This window comes from Epinephelus lanceolatus, chromosome 7, assembly GCF_041903045.1.
Source record: "Epinephelus lanceolatus isolate andai-2023 chromosome 7, ASM4190304v1, whole genome shotgun sequence".
NCBI lineage: Eukaryota > Metazoa > Chordata > Actinopteri > Perciformes > Serranidae > Epinephelus > Epinephelus lanceolatus.
Window position 1 is genome coordinate 20,422,343 of NC_135740.1, and position 12,949 is coordinate 20,435,291.

The following is a 12,949-nucleotide window of genomic DNA, read 5'->3' on the forward strand; positions in this document are numbered from 1 at the left end:
CCCAAACTTTGCCTCAGAGCTGTGGCCTCCAGAAGCCTGAAATAAGCCCGGTGATGAGCCTCTTGCTCGCAACCTCTCAAATACTTACCCTGAAATGTTCAGTCATATTCAGAATTCAGAATATTATTTAATGACAATTTGGGTAACAGATTGTTTAACTGAACTTTTTGTCAGGTTAAAATAAATATTTGCCAGTTATAGCTTCTTAAATCAGGGATGTTCATAATGACTAATTTTCCTGACATGTGAAGGGAAGTTTATACTTAGTTGAATCAAAAACAGCACAATTTCATATTGTCCGAAAAATTGCATTTAACAGCCATTTTAAATTGTTAACCCCTCTTTAAAAAAACATTTTTACTTTGCACCGTGCAGCATGAACTTTCCTCATTAAATTAAATCAATAAATACAAGTTAGCAAATAACATTTATTGAAAACAATATTCTGTAGGAAAATACATCTTTAAGAAATGTCTGTCTGGTTTCGGCATTTTTATTGATTGAACAAAATTGCATAAAATAATAATTTTAATCATAAATAACCAACTAGTATTTCTGGTGCTGACTAGTGGGGATAGCAGTGTAAAATTGACTAACTGTGCACATGTGATTATCTGCTGACTATTTATGTCATTGCATACTTTCGGTCCTTTTAATCATTAAGCCCTTTTAATTTTGAATATTGGTCTATACTGATATTTTCTGAAATGTTTATTTTCCCCAGTAATACACCTACACAGTGCATATTTTGCCTGAAGAAGGCTTATATCACAATCAATAAAGCCTATCTGATTTAATTTATGTACGATAGATGAATAAAATATATTAAAATGAATCCTTCATCACAGATTTCCTTAAGTAACTCATTTATGTGTTTGAATTGTGTCCTCTCTTATAGTCCTCTCCTCTCACAGTGTTTCATATTGTCTTGTGCAGTATTCTTGGATAGTGCAGTGTCAGTGTGCCACTGTACTGTGAGCACGTTGGGCACAATTTGGACATCCTTTCTCTATCCTCAGCATGAACACAGCAGTAACATTTAATTGCTGTTTTTGAGCTACCTGCCGTTAGAGGCAGAGCTCACCTGAGAAATGTCAGTGGGAAATGCCAACTAAAATAGATTTTTCACTCACTGATGCTTGCTGACTGGGTGGATATCTTTTAATTAAAACAGCTGGCTGCTGATTATTTGTTTATGCCACTTTATGTTTAACCTGTTTATAACCTTGAGTGTCAGGAAATGGTTTCAGTATTGTTATCGAATTGTCTTTGACAGCTCATGTCACCTTAGTGCAGTAAACAAAGGATCAGAAAGATGGGGGTTTATAAACCCCTAGTAATCTATTTAAAATGTCCCTGTTAGCCTCTAATATAAAGACCTTACTTGGGCTTTTGTAGCTTGTGATTGGCATCATATTTTTGACACGCCACTGACAAAATTATTAATCAGTGCTGGACACGATTGTTAGTTTTTCGGCCGTACTTGTGTTGTTTATAGTTCAACTTAGGCAGCGTCTGTTATCTGGTTTCACAAATAAAGCATTGGTGATTCTGGATTACAGGTTTCACAAAGGTGGTTATCAGCTAGTGTTGTTGGTACAGGATTTTCCAGTTTATGAGTTTATACACATGAAGGAGTTGGAGTTTGTGACAAACAGCCAGTCACATGCAGCATCAGCAGATAACACACAGGGTGTTTAACACATGTTGAAAATATTGATTCCTGCAGGAAAATCAGGTCATTGCAGTCAAAGAGTAAACAAAGTGAAAGATGTCCTTTATAACGACTAGAATAGAACAAAGATGATGGAAATAGTAGAAAATAATACAGCCATTAAATGCCAGAAACACTGGATCTTTAAGTTTATGTTATTTTTTCAGGGCTCTGCATTTTTCTGATCCTAAGGTGCCTGGATTGTGTTTTGAGCAGAGTATAGGTAGTAGACATGCCAAAATATAGGGACATAAATAAAATAAGGCTTATGCATGACTGCATTGCAGTGCACATAAATTAGCTCATTGCAAGTGTGAAGATTCACTTCGTTAATTAAATTAAAAAGGCAGATTGGTGCACTTTGTTAGAGCACAGTGGGAAAATGTCCTATTTAGTGCATAGTGTCATCTCAGTTATAGTTATAGATTTCATCAAGGGGTATCTTGTGCACCTGAGCTCCAGTGTCAGTTATACAATAGTTTCAACACAATTATTATCAAACAGTAGTAGCAAAATAAATGTATTACAGATGGGAATAGCTATAGGTGCTCTTTAATCCCGTTTATAGCCACAGTGACTATGTTTACATGCAGGCTAATACTCCACTATCATTTGAAATGTAACAGCATACTGTATTTGATATGGGTCATGTAAACAACATATTGCATCTAGATATTCTGAATTAGGCCTTACTTTAAATGTCGCATCATCTGATTGAGATGTGGGACATGCCAGTATTATTTGGGTTGTAGGAGCATTGTTTAGATGAGCAAACCCTACACTTTTCAGGCTTTGATTTTGGTTTTGTAACAGGAAAGAAACGTAGATCTCCTTCCAACCTCTCCAGACAACGAGTGTCATTAATAGATGTACAATGTTTAGCTCGTAATCCACAAAACCACCATGAAAATGACGGAATCTGAAACGATTGCCTGAGAGTCCTTGGAGCACAGCCATGTAGGTGTTGGACCCTTGCGGGAGCTGGCCGATTGATTAGCGAGTCTACGTTCAAAGGACAAGACTTCGGGAAGGGTCAGTTGGGGTTTGCCACAATCTGTGATGCACCGTCTCTTGCCTGTTTATTAGGGGTGTAACGGTACACAAAAATCACGGTTCGGTACGTACCTCGGTACACAAGTCATGGTTCGTTTTTTTTTTTTTTTTTTTTGGTACAGTAATGAAAAAAATAGACAACTATTAAATATCTTTTACTTATTGGTAACCTTATTAAAACGTACCACCACAGCAGTTAACTCTTTTTACGCAATTTTTGAATGAAACAAATATATATAAAATCCTGCTTTTTCACATTGTTTGAATGAAAATAGAACTATAAAAGTGAAAAATAAAATCCTGCTGTTTTTTTAACACATTTTTTGAATGAAAAATATAAATATAAATTTCTGCTTAAACAATTTTACTCAAATAAAATAAAAAGTATAGTGCAGCTGGTCAGCTTTAAAGCCTGCTCAGATTCAGTTTAACTAGGAACTTACTTAGCTTTCCCACTTTGTTAAAGTGCAGTAAACAAAACATGCTTATATCTAAAGTGCATTGAACAAAACATGCTTCAATATCTAAAATGCTGCTTAAACAACACTCCAATGGCGTTCGTTATTTAGCGCGATCAGAATGGTCAGGGAAACGCTCTTTCTTTTTAAACGACGATGATATCGTAGTTTGCACCAGATTGCTCTTTCTAGTCGTGCTGGTTAAAGTTCAAACTCGGGTCGTGACGCTTTAGATGCGTTAGCATGTTAGACGTGTTTCCAAGTATATACCCGACCGCTGTTCTGCAGTGTCGGCACACTGCTTTTGTCTTGTCCACTTGTTTATTTCCATCTTCGTATTTTACCCTGAAACCAAAGTGTTCCCAAACGGAGGACTTAAGGTTTGCGGGTGGGTCTTCAGGTTCGTCAGGCTCACCTGCCATGTTGTCAAAATGCGAGAACGCGCTGCACAAAGTGAAGACAGAGATTTACGGTCGGACTCGGTCTGTCACTCAGTTATGTCCGTCGGGGAACTAGATATTTTAAATGGTTCGGCTCGCAAAAACGGAATTAAAATAAAACAAAATAAAATAAAATAATATCCTGCGCCCAATAATTCGGTACAGGGTCGTGCCGAACTGAAAGTCGCGCATCGAACGGTTCGACACAAATACACATACCGTTACGGCCCTACTGTTTATGGTCTGCTCTGCGTGTTGTACACAAATCAACTGGCCAACAGTAGTTTGCAAGACTGGAGTAGAGATGCATGGACCCCCCCACCCCGAAAATAACTTGAATGCACCTAATTTTAAAGACTACGCTTTGGATATCTCCAGGGTTTTGTATCTGCGCAAATATTACAACACCGACCTTTTCTAGAAGGTGATCAAAGGAATGAGTGAGGGATGCTTTGTTTGCACGAACAAACAAGTCCACCACCAGTGGGAAACTTTGAAAAAATCTAATTTTGATGCAAAAAAGTAGCAGTATCTCTTTCTTAATCAGAGTATGCACAGCTGCATGTAAATATAAATTAGTGGTATATATTAATTCACATTAGCAATGTGAAATACTGTTTTTTTTCCATAATAATGACAAAGACTGAATATTGTGTGGAAGGTAATGTCAGTGAAACACTTTATACAAACTTCTGCTGTATTTCTGAGTGTTTTTATTAAACTTATCCAATACAACCTGACACAAATCACACAACACCTTAGCTTCTAGTAATAGAAAAAAAATGCATAAAATCTGGTATAATGGAAAGAAAAATCTTTCCGTGTCCGTCAGTATTTATAACTATAACATGAATGTGATATTTCTGTCCCTTTTTTATGACTCTGTAGGAACGGTGACTCCATTTTTCCCCTCACAGTTGAGGGATGAGGAGGTGGACATTTTATACGTTTTGATAAGCCTGAACAAAAACTGCTCCTTGCAGGTTTGGTTTGCGGTGTTGGTTGCCATAGCAGTGGAGCTTGATTTAAAATCAAGCCATCGTTGTGGGACAAAAATACGTCGGGTTGGGTTAACCCTCAGTTAGTGATTTAACCCACCAATCCTGCTTCGTGAGCTCACGGACTCGACAGGACGTGGCTGCAGCAAGAGAAAGGATGTGCCTGTTAAAAAGCCAGGGGAATTCCACTTTTATCCAAGTCAGACGTTTCATTTTATTTTCTCTCTCAGACTGCGCACATCAGTATGTATGTTTATGGCATGTCTCAGTTCTAATGTGGGATCAAGATTTCCCCTTCTCTACCAGATAGCTTTGTATTATGTTTTTGACTCTTTTACTTTACAGTTTAACAACAGACTTTGCTCAGCCTCTCACAAATTTTTCCACTCAATGGGGTTCATGAAGTTGTTCTGGGCAGATCTCTTCGATCCTCCAGTTGCCTTATGCCAAAAATAAACCTGAGATGAGCAGTGTCTTCACTTGCAGCAGATCTGTCCCCAAGGAGCATTGCATTCAACAATGGGGATGAATGAATTGTGGCCTTTACAGAGGCCTGCACAGTAAGAAGGAAATTCTGTAGCAGAGGAAATTAAAAAAAAAAACAAAAACAAAAAAAAAAAAAACAGGCTGCATATTGCACTGACTGACTTGTGTGATTTTGCATAATCTTAATTTCTGCTGTGATTTCCTTGCAGTGTGTTCCCACTGAGATGAATGTGGAGTACACAGTCGCAGTATTTGGACTCCACTCGGCCCCACAAAGTGTCTTTTGTACAGTTACTCTGCTGCCCTGTAAAGTTTTATGGGTTCAGCTGTGAACGTGGCTTTGGGATCCAGTCGTGGAGCGGCTGAATAGAAATTCTTCACCAACAGTGGTGTGGCAGAGTCATGAGTCTTAAAGGCTTTTTTGTTTGTCTCTCTTCAACATTCATGCCTGTCTGATTCACAGTATCTGACAGGGAGTGATAAAAGATTGGCACGCAAATGTGTGTCACGTCAGCAAGGCGGCAGATGTGGTCATGTTTTTATTGTTTGTGCAAACGATGTTTGGTAACATCTTCACGACTGTCTGACAGTGGTCCCTATGCCCGGTGACCGGGAACAGATGGGGAGAGACACGAGATACACCTCATCTTCATTTCACATGTGGCTTTAATTGCCTTGTCTTTGTGTTCTGTAGAGGGGTGTGTGTCAGTGTTTGTGCATGTGTTTAAGCATAGGATTATGTCTGTGCATGTGAACCCAGATAATATTGTGTGGGTGTGTGGCTGTTTGTGTATTGGCTCATCTGTGTGCATGTGTGTGTAAGCTTAGCATTTCCGTGTGCGTGCCTAGTGAGAGGGAGTTTGTTTTTGTGCGGTGCCTATTCGCCTCAACCTGTGTGACATTTAGCGGCTTGAAATTAGCTGAGCGCTGGGCTGCGGTGTCTCTGTGGTTGTCAGGCGGTTGGCATCAGGTCACCATCTCTTCAGCTTCTCACGCAATGGTGCTGCTGCTTCCTGCAGAGGCTCAGGAACACGCATGACACTGAGTACCTGTCTTGCCGTAGCTCCACAGTTTGCTGCTTTGCTCCGTGCAGGTCTTCTTACATGAGCCCAACTAGCTTGGGCTCGTAACATAACCACTTGTCTCCAGCATTATCAGTGCTTTCATTTTCTGTACCTTGGCCGTTAATTTTAGGCATCACCGTTTTACGGTCTGACTCAGTTTTTTCAGTCTGACTCACAAACAGCCGGCTCTCACACAATGAAGAATGCTTCACCTTGACTAATGCTCCCTATTTTAGGATATACACACCCTCCTATGATAACTGGTTTTGATGTGGCATGAATGATTAACACTGAGTTACTCTCAAAGGAAATACCTGGACTGAATGGAGAAAAAATGCAGAAACAAAATTCCTCTGACAGATAATCACACAGCCCAATTAGTTGCCTTGTGTTGTGCGACTTTTGTTTTTAGCTTGGCATTTCCTCCTGCGCCTGTGATTAGCCCAGCCCATATAGGGGGCTTCAATTTGTAGGTCAGATATAATGACTTAGCCATATATCCTGTTCCACACTTTAGCCTGCTCCTCACGTTTCTTAGTTTAGTTAAAATAAGAAATGTTTTTATGCTCTATAAAAATGTTATTTATAATGCACACTCTAGTTTACTGGAAATTCTTGGAGGCTTTTGACTCGATAGCTCGTAATGGTGGAACGTTGTTTGCAGGAGTAATAAAACTGGCTGGCTGAATAGAGCTGTTCTCACAATTCTCACATGGAGACAAAGCAGTGTTGTGTAGCTTCAGCATGTAGTGTTCTCTCTTATGTGCATGTTTGAGTAATGTATGGTTCAGGTTTTCACACAAATAAAAGGTCATTCATTCAGGCTTTCACTGAAGTCATTCATAGAGATGGATTCATAATTTAAGTTCAGTTTTTCTATTCATTAATCAGATGTAACCATTATCTATCTGCTGAATATTAACTAGAGCTGAAACAATGGGTTGATTAATCTTGATGGAAAATGAATCAGCAGCTGCTTTTAAGCATTAGAGGTACACTACGCAGGAATTGTTGGTTATTGTTTGTAAAGACAACACTCAGACTTGCCCTCCCCCCTGCACTGCTAGTATGGACACTGAAAACAACTGTACTATTATGGGAAGGTTATACTGGTTGTAATGGAAAAGCTGATACTTTAGTAAACCAGCAAAAGGCATTTGTTCAGGCTCATAGATCTAAGGACCCCCATTTTATTGTATTCACACTGTAAGAACTAGGAACAATCAACGCTGTTTTGAAAGATTTTCTTAGCTCAGTTTTAAAGTAGATACTCCCCCAGCACTACAGGACCTGTGAGTGACATAGATACACAGTGATTGGTTGAACACAGCCAATACAGCACAGGCAACTTCCACTTTCAAAAGCCTATTAGCCGTGTAAACACGAGACAACACAATCAACAGCTTGTAAAAGAAAAAACACGGAAGAAAACATGGACAAATGGACCCACAGTAAAGTCCAGGCTTAACTGGGCATACAGTACAGGCCAAAAGTTTGGACACACCTTCTCATTCAATGCGTTTTCTTTATTTTCATGACTATTTACATTGTAGATTCTCACTGAAGGCATCAAAACTATGAATGAACACATGTGGAGTTATGTACTTAACAAAAAAAGGTGAAATAACTGAAAACATGTTTTATATTCTAGTTTCTTCAAAATAGCCACCCTTTGCTCTGATTACTGCTTTGCACACTCTTGGCATTCTCTCCATGAGCTTCAAGAGGTAGTCACCTGAAATGGTTTCCACTTCACAGGTGTGCCTTATCAGGGTTAATTAGTGGAATTTCTTGCTTTATCAATGGGGTTGGGACCATCAGTTGTGTTGTGCAGAAGTCAGGTTAATACACAGCCGACAGCCCTATTGGACAACTGTTAAAATTCATATTATGGCAAGAACCAATCAGCTAACTAAAGAAAAGCGAGTGGCCATCATTACTTTAAGAAATGAAGGTCAGTCAGTCTGGAAAATTGCAAAAACTTTAAATGTGTCCCCAAGTGGAGTCGCAAAAACCATCAAGCGCTACAACCAAACTGGCACACATGAGGACTGACCCAGGAAAGGAAGACCAAGAGTCACCTCTGCTTCTGAGGATAAGTTCATCCGAGTCACCAGCTTCAGAAATCGCAAGTTAACAGCAGCTCAGATCAGAGACCAGATGAATGCCACACAGAGTTCTAGCAGCAGACCCATCTCTAGAACAACTGTTAAGAGGAGACTGCGCCAATCAGGCCTTCATGGTCAAATAGCTGCTAGGAAACCACTGCTAAGGAGAGGCAACAAGCAGAAGAGATTTGTTTGGGCCAAGAAACACAAGGAATGGACATTAGACCAGTGGAAATCTGTGCTTTGGTCTGATGAGTCCAAATTTGAGATCTTTGGTTCTAACCGCTGTGTCTTTGTGAGACGCAGAAAAGGTGAACGGATGGATTCCACATGCCTGGTTCCCACTGTGAAGCATGGAGGAGGAGGTGTGATGGTGTGGGGGTGTTTTGCTGGTGACACTGTTGGGGATTTATTCAAAATTGAAGGCACACTGAACCAGCATGGCTACCACAGCATCCTGCAGCGACATGCCATCCCATCCGGTTTGCGTTTAGTTGGACGATCATTTATTTTTCAACAGGACAATGACCCCAAACACACCTCCAGGCTGTGTAAGGGCTATTTGACCAAGAAGGAGAGTGATGGAGTGCTGCGGCAGATGACCTGGCCTCCACAGTCACCGGACCTGAACCCAATCGAGATGGTTTGGGGTGAGCTGGACCGCAGAGTGAAGGCAAAGGGGCCAACAAGTGCTATACACCTCTGGGAACTCCTTCAAGACTGTTGGAAAACCATTTCAGGTGACTACCTCTTGAAGCTCATGGAGAGAATGCCAAGAGTGTGCAAAGCAGTAATCAGAGCAAAGGGTGGCTATTTTGAAGAAACTAGAATATAAAACATGTTTTCAGTTATTTCACCTTTTTTTGTTAAGTACATAACTCCACATGTGTTCATTCATAGTTTTGATGCCTTCAGTGAGAATCTACAATGTAAATAGTCATGAAAATAAAGAAAACGCATTGAATGAGAAGGTGTGTCCAAACTTTTGGCCTGTACTGTATTTCCAAGGTGGAAATACAACACGATTTAGACTTGTCAAAGTGAAAATAACAGTACTACACCAATTGCTGGCCGGCCTAGAATGCGTTTCTTTTGGCGGTACAAATACAAGCAGAAAAACAAGCCCCTAAAAGTATGTAGTTCTTCATGGAGCTCCCAGTGGGCAGTTCCTCTCAGGGAGTCTCCAGAACTGTTTGGTCAGAAAATGCCTTAAGCTACCTGCCGTCATCTACCGGTCCAACAGAAAACAGGTGAACTCTGTTGCTCTTCATCCCCATTGTCTCCTTCAGTGCTCATGAGCTAAAGTGAAAAGCAGCCCCAGATTCACGCTTTGTCTGCTTGGCAGTTCACCTCGTTGTATATGCGATCCTTTCGGCACTGTGTGCAGTTTTCGGCACCTGGTTGCTACCTTTTTCTGAAGTTCCCTTCTCATTTGCACGCTGTTGGCTGGGGGCTACACACCACTGCCCCAAGGTTGCAGCACATGAACGTCCCAACCACAGCAAAATAAGAACAAAAATAAGAATAATCAGGCAGATGGAAGGGTTTCTGCATATTAATACACCACCATACACTCAAGTGGGTCATAGGTGATGATTCAAGAGAGGCATTACTTTTGTCTGTAAATTGTTATGTAGGAATAATATGCGTTTAACAGTTTAAATCATTCTTCGGGCAAAAAGGTTAAACATTACCGAGGTTTTAGCTTTGTAAATGTGAGGATTTGCTGCTTTTCTTTGTCTTTATTTGACTGTTAATGGGTCAAAACAAGCAATTTTGAGATGTGACATAGAGCTCTAAGAAGTGGTATTGACATATCTTTCTCTGTTTTCTGACATTTTAAGGGGCAAAAAAAAAAAAAAAAAAAAAAAAAATTTAAAATAATGGGCAGATAAATTAATAAGGAAGCTACTCGTTAGTTGCGGCACTTCTATTAACTGACTGATAATAATGAATATGTTGAGTTTAGCGGTGACTCAGTCTGGGCTGAATGAAGCAGTGCCCGGGCAAGTTGAAGAGCACATCCGGTTGTGTCTTCGCTAAGGTGGTTAAACTCCAGAGCATTTCACATGTGGGAATATTGAGTCAACTTTGGAAAATGACTATGACTCACCGCTGAATAAAGCTCAGGAAGAAAACGGCTCGATAATAGACTTGTGTTAAAGCCGTTTTCTGACTTCTTCTTCGTTGTCACAGCAAACACTATCTCCCCATGTTGGTTTTTGCATAAAATAAACAACTCACATGCTTAAGATGTAAAACTCAGTCTATGTAAACATATTAAGCAATACTCTTTGTAGTGCCTTACATTGATGAAACGTAGGTATGAATCCTTCCCTCGGGGCTGTGTTTGACAGCTGCGGTGCCTGCAGGACTTTGTAACAACCTGTTGAATGAGTGTTTTTTCATGACAGAGTGAGCTCAGTAGTAGAGCTTGGTATTTATGAGGTTACTGGGTTCAACTTCAGTATTTCTTGCCCAAAGTCAGCTTTTACTTGTCCCTACACAAATTGCTTTATTTATTAACTGCTATCAAATGACAACAAAGACTCAAGTAAATTGTCGTGAAGAACGGCCCCTTTTTATCCGCCTTGCACTCAGACAGACTTGTGCTAAACTGTGCAATACATAGTTGGTTTTTGGCTGAGTTTGGCCCACATTCTCTAACACCACCCAACTAAACTCCTGTTTCCAGGATAATTGAAATGCTCACTAGCGCTTCAGCTCATAAACTTTGTCTTTACGTGCCGCCATTTTCTCGCAAGCGCCCAATCAGCACTGTGCATGTGCAGCTCTCAGCAGAGACGAAAGGAAAGCGAGATGACTCACTCTGAACTGATTCCATCTTTAGAGCCAGAAAAAACAATGTGTTTAATTATTTTTTATCACTTGCCAGGTCATACACGTGAGTAACTAGATTTACCAGCTCGACATGGTGCTTTATTTGCCCCGGGCAATTGGGCAGTCGTTATTGTTGAGCCCTGGGTAATTAGTCTGTCAGGTTAGAATATAGAGCCTTATGAAGCCATTGCAGTGACCAGGCTGATGGGCCGTGATTAGGCTAAAGTCAGAGCATAGATTCAACCGGTGAAGAAGTAAACAGCTGTCGGGTGTATCAGTTGTGGTTTGGTGCCTGGTTTGATACATGAGTAGTTGATGGTCTTTATATATAGCTATATGTATTTATATAAAGCCTACTAGTCTCAGCTCTCAGCCTTGGCTCTGTGTTTTGAGAGTAATCTTTGGTCAGAGTCGCTATTCGGTGCACAGTGTTGATCTGGCACACCCCTCACCTCTCTGCCTCACATGCCCGTCCTCTTTCACTCTCTTTCTCTCACTCTCTCTTCGTCCCCTGTTTTTGCTTCCTGCAACCAAGGGCAGAGACCTTAACTGTCAGCAGAAGCTTTCAGCTGCTGTAAATCACCTTTTTATGATTTTGCTTCTGTGTGTACGTGCGTGCATGTCTGTTAGCTTTGTGTATTATGCATGAGTGTGTAGGTGTGCACGTGTGGGTCTGTCATGAGTGCTATGGCAGGCAGGCAGGCTAACCACAGAGGGCTGCCGTGAAGCTCTCACTCTCCTGACCTACTTTCCCTCCCGCCTGCCCACAGCTGGCGCCGAGTTAACGCACCAGATCAAATGCCAACCATTCCAGTCCCTTTCACGTTATTACCGCATTCTCCTGTAACCACAGTTTTTCTGTATTTAGTTTTTGTTGTGTTTTGATACTGAACAGGCTTATAGAAATTCCCCATATTGAGGTTAAGAGGATGTAGCTAAGTCTGTGAGTTGTTTGCGCCCTTCTTCTTGCTTTTGTGTGCAGTTGTCGAGTCAGCAAAGCCAAACTTTGGGAGTGGGTTCCTCCCACATCCAGCTGAAGGTATTATGGTTATGCACACAGTAGCAGCCTCCAATTCATTTTACAGGCCAGGAAGCCACCTCCCACCTACATACACTTACTAACAGCTCCTATTATGGAAACTAATATGGAAACTTAAATCCTTTGGGGTTATTTTTCTTGTGCGCAACCATGGGTTAGGTTAAGTCTTTTCCTCTGATGTTTGAAGCCAAACAGTAGCTGCTGCACTTGGCTACGAAATGTGGCCGTTATTGAAGCAGGTTTGTCAATACAGCATGTAGGAGGAGACAGTGGCTCCTTGCAGGCACTGACACTGAAGGATCATCCCGAGTGTCACATGTAAGAGTACTTCACTAATGGCTTGTTTCATGAATCAAAACAATGACCATAAAAGCACTTGATGTCAACGTTAAACAGCTCCAAAGGGTACTATATCTCCATTGTATTAATTTCCTGTGGCAGCGTGGCTTATGTTTAGTGAATACGTTGCAATAATGTCAAGTACTTTTAAAGACATACTGTCTGTTTTTATTGGAAGGCACATGAGGGAGATATTTTAGAGAAGTCCAGCCCAGTCTTTGGCCAAACAAGCCCAGTCTCTCCACTCCCTCATAGAAGCTTCGTTGTTGTTTTGCATGCAAGAATGATTCAGAGTGTGCAGACCAGTTCCCCTTTCTATTTTGGTGGCCCTTACCTCGGGGAAGGAGCACTTCCTTCTGCTCTCCTCACGCTCACAGAGTCTTTATGAAGATTTGGAGATGTTCGTGCA

General features: G+C 40.8%; 1 protein-coding gene across 1 annotated transcript in view; it reads left to right on the forward strand.

Moving 5' to 3' along the window:
- Positions 1-12,949, forward strand: part of nr3c1 (nuclear receptor subfamily 3, group C, member 1 (glucocorticoid receptor)) — a 30,131-nt gene that overhangs the window by 2,353 nt on the left and 14,829 nt on the right. The window lies entirely within an intron of this gene.